The 4,246-nt window shown below is 45.4% G+C and overlaps 1 pseudogene; it reads right to left on the bottom strand.

Moving 5' to 3' along the window:
- Positions 1-232: 232 nt before the first annotated feature.
- LOC125515093 lies at positions 233-3,685 on the bottom strand (annotated as a pseudogene).
- Positions 3,686-4,246: the final 561 nt, after the last annotated feature.

The following is a 4,246-nucleotide window of genomic DNA, read 5'->3' as shown; positions in this document are numbered from 1 at the left end:
ACAAGCAGGCAGCAGCACAGCTATATGTTACACAGTAGTCAGAGGGGGGGGGGGGGGGGGGGGGGGGGGGGGGGGGGGGGGGGGGGGGGTAGCAGAAATCAAATGTAAAATACCAAAAGCCCTAGAAATGTAGATAATACAGAAATCCGGTGACAGCGAGGGATGATAAAGATCCATCAAATTCTTGTAGAGTAGATACTTCCTCCCGGGCTTTTCACGAGATAACGGCATCTTCGACAAGTCATAATTCTGCTCTATAATAACCAAGAAAATGTATATGGTGGCCTCGACTTCTAACAAAGTTTCTTACCTACTCATTTTGAATTGCCGGATACACTCTCCAGCAATTTCGTCGTCTCAGGTCCTACGTGAATCCCATCATCTTCGATGCGCTGAGCAATGGATGGGTTGGTTCTACCTGCAGCTATATAGGTCCGCACCATGCCCTCATAAGCTTCCGCATCAAGGCATTCGAGCTTCTTCAGGCACTCGCAGAAAGACTCCACACCATCAACATCCTTTGACTCTTCATAGTGCTTCAGAAATCTGCTCGTAAGCTTTTCCGATGGCACCCATTTGTGTGCCGTAAGCATCTTCTTTGCATATCTCAAGATCTCCAATGCCGCGGTAACATGAGATTTGTCCAAATAGAACTCGGCAAATATGTAAACCGTCCTCCCGTTGCAATGACTCTGAGACATGACGGATAGCCTCAGCTTCGTCTATCATACCCTTATCAAGGTAAGCTTTGATCATAACATTTGTATCCACATGTCATAATGTTCATTACTCGATTCCCACTCCTGAAAGATTTGCTGCAAAGACGCAAAAGTCATCAATCATACTCAGAGCTTCGAGCATCACAAGATAGCTTTTGTTCAAGCATTTCTTGAATGTGGACTTAAAAGACTCCCAGATCCTCTTAACCTTGGTTGAATTGCCAGAATGGACAACAACTCAGCTTTGTCCATGACTTCCTCAGCTTTCTTTAGGGCCACTTCTGACTTTCCAAACAGCTCTAGTTTAATATAACTGTTTGCCATCAAAGTGTACAAGGACCAGTGAACTGGAGCCACCTTCTCCAATTCTTCCAGGACTTTCTCTGCAGCCTCCAGGTCATTCATTCTGATATAGCTTTCTATCAAAGTGAAGTACGTAAAATTGTTAGCACTTATACCGCTTTCTCGCATTTCTTCAAATGTGGAGGGGATTTTCTCTGGCTGGTCCGCCTTTTGGTACAAAGTCATCAAGCAGTTGTACACCAGTGTATCCGGAACAATGTCCATGACTTTCATCTTCTCGTAGAGTTCCAGACCTTTGCATGCCATTCCGTGTTCACCATAGCAGTTAAGCAAACATAAATAAGTTTCCTTTGACTTATCTGGAAGGCTCCAGAAATATTCTTCAGCCGCCTGTATCCCGTGCACTTTTGAAACAAGGCCAAGCCGCAGGGCTTGATGCTCAAGCGTCAACTTTGCTCCACGAGATTCCATCCAGTCCATCAACTGGGTACAAAACGACACAGTTGGTTATTACACAGTGAACACAAAAAATACTCTGCTCAGAAAGAGGTTGCACCAGAACAGCATATGAAATCTCTACAGATAAAAAAGATACTTAGGAGAGACGCATTAATGCCATCACAATTTAAACCTCCACTGTTAGAACTTGAACCTTCATTTCCTATTGTGAATTCTTACTTTCCTTCCCTCTAGAACATTATTTCTCCAGGTTTTTGCCTATTTATGTGTGAGAATTGAGATCCCCGACTTAGCAGTAGAGTGTGTTACGGGTAAGCTAACAATGGCAGATTAATCACCAAAATTGGAAATTAACTCATGATACGACAAAAAGGTCCCCAATCTTACCACTGAAATCAGACACCAAGAAATGGAAAGTACAGATAGGCGATAGTGCCACCAGATATTTGTGAGAATGTGAAGGAGCCCTAGGACACCCCCTGCTATAAATAACTGGAGGGCTGTAGTTTGATGAGACATTCTGAGCTTGTGGAGAACATCCAACTTCTATCATGTCCTTTGTTCTCCAATCTTCAGAGCTCCTCCTGGCCATAGGGCCGCTCACTTGTTTGGACTTTGTATCTGCCTACAATTGGCTGATTCCTGAGATCCATAAATTGTTCAATTTCAACCAAAAGCAACTGAAGCTTGTTCCGTCTGATCCATATTAATTGTCGCTGATTTAGTACAACTTCGACAATTAATATGGATCGAGGGAGTATAATTTAGCAAACACCCACCAGTTGCTACTTTTTGTGTAAATACAGAAAATCCAGGGTTTCGTATAGAAAACTACCAGTACATTGACTGTTGACATGTTTCTTATCAGCCCAGCATTTGTGGCCTATCTGTTTTACAAAGCATCACCCTTATACCAAAATAACAACAGGGCTGGCTGTCAATCCCTCTCAAATACAACCATCTGCTTCTCTCCTCTACACGTCAGCACCTGGATGGATGCACATGCACTAAATCAACACGCGTAATGGACCTAAAGTCACTGACTCACTGTGGTCATTAAGTCCAAGTTTTCAATGTTTATTTATTCACAGTAATTACTTGTAAGTCGCCTGAAAAATCAAATTTGGGTGAGAGGTTAGAGGTTGAAGACGATGAACAGTGAAGGTTTCGGAGGTGAAGAAGCTGATCTGGCTGCCCATCTTGCATCCGACGACTCACATGGAATCGACTGACCCAAATTTGATTTTCAGGCGACGTACATCCAGCCAATCCCTTATTTATTAAGCCACTTTAGTAAAATTCACCTGAATGCGCTAAGTCTGAGGCTAAAGACATCTTATACACAATCATCTTTTCAGACTACGAAAAGTGAAAACTAAGGAGCTATAATATTTAGAAAGAAAAGGAAGCTGCAACATATCCTCAAAGTTCCCAGGCAGAACAGGTAGCGCCACGATATATCACCTGATTTTGCGATTATAGTTAGTATAGGATATCCAATGCCCTTCCTACCTAATAGTGTTGCCCTCTGAAGCTGCAGCAATGTGCAGTGTGGCACCTGGTTTCACTTAGCGTCAGACAACAAATTACCATTGTTGTTGTTGGCAACACAATCAGTTGACCACAATCCTATTCTTCAGTCGAGAATGCAGGATGCACAATTATCCAATAGTGGCCTTAAACTAAAATTATCCACAAAGAGAATGCAAAATGGAGCTCTTTCAATGAATACCCTAGTATGTCAATCCATCCCCTTTCCTCGCTACTCGCTTTATCCCGAACCTACTACTTTCGGCACAAATACGCATCCCGATCCAAATCAGGCCACCATTTTGCGGGGAGATTGGGGGGTAGGGGCTCACCTCGAGCGCGCAAGCGTTGCTCTTGAACTTGCGGAGCTTCCGGACGTAGGCGACGATCTGGTCCGCCGAGAGCGGGCGCCTCTTGCGGAGATAGTTGTCCATCTCCGCCGCCACCATTCCCGGTGGCCTGCCGTACAGCCTCGAGATTCTCCTGTAGAGCGGGGCCCACGACGGGTCAAGGTCATCCCGTCCAGGGACGGCCGGCTGCGCCTGCGCCTGCGCGAGCTCGTGTGCGAATCTTGCCGGGGCAAGGGAGATGCGCGGCCGCGGCGCGGCGGCGATCGCCGTGCGCAACATGGGTGCCTGAGAGCAAGCGAAGACCCAAAGGGACGCTCCGCTTTTGATTAGAGCATCTTCAATTTCAATAGATGGTCTAAAATTTGATGGTTCAAAATCGAAGACGTAAAATTTGGACCGTCAAAAAATGTGTTTTGGAGTTTCGAAAAAAGCTTAACTCCAACAAATGGTTCAAAATGATGGTCCAAATTTGCAACTCCAATAGATGATCCAAAATAAAGATGAAAACGGCCGCGCGGCTGCTACCAACCATTGTTCAGCCACGGTTTTGTATTGAAATAGCAACTAAAATTTGAAAATAAAGTGCATCATCATTTGCCACATTTGTTGCGTGCATGGAAGCTTCATCATCAACACTATAATTGCACGCACAAACAATCAAGAACACAAAAAATCTGAAACAACAAACGAGAGCACAACCACAAAAATTATACCTTTGCGACATTTCGTCGAACATGTTGGAGGCCGTGGCCGTCGGCGTGGCCACATCTTCCTCCACGGCCGGCGGTGGCGGCGGGAGAGGTGGAGGAATGGATGTGTGGCTGCTGGAAGAGGCCGCCGGCCGCACCGTCTGCGAATCGTTGCCTCGAACTGCTGCGGCCGCCT

This window comes from Triticum urartu, chromosome 6 (assembly GCF_003073215.2).
Source record: "Triticum urartu cultivar G1812 chromosome 6, Tu2.1, whole genome shotgun sequence".
NCBI lineage: Eukaryota > Viridiplantae > Streptophyta > Magnoliopsida > Poales > Poaceae > Triticum > Triticum urartu.
Note: the sequence above shows the minus strand (reverse complement) of the source record. Positions and strands in the feature narration are given on the sequence as shown.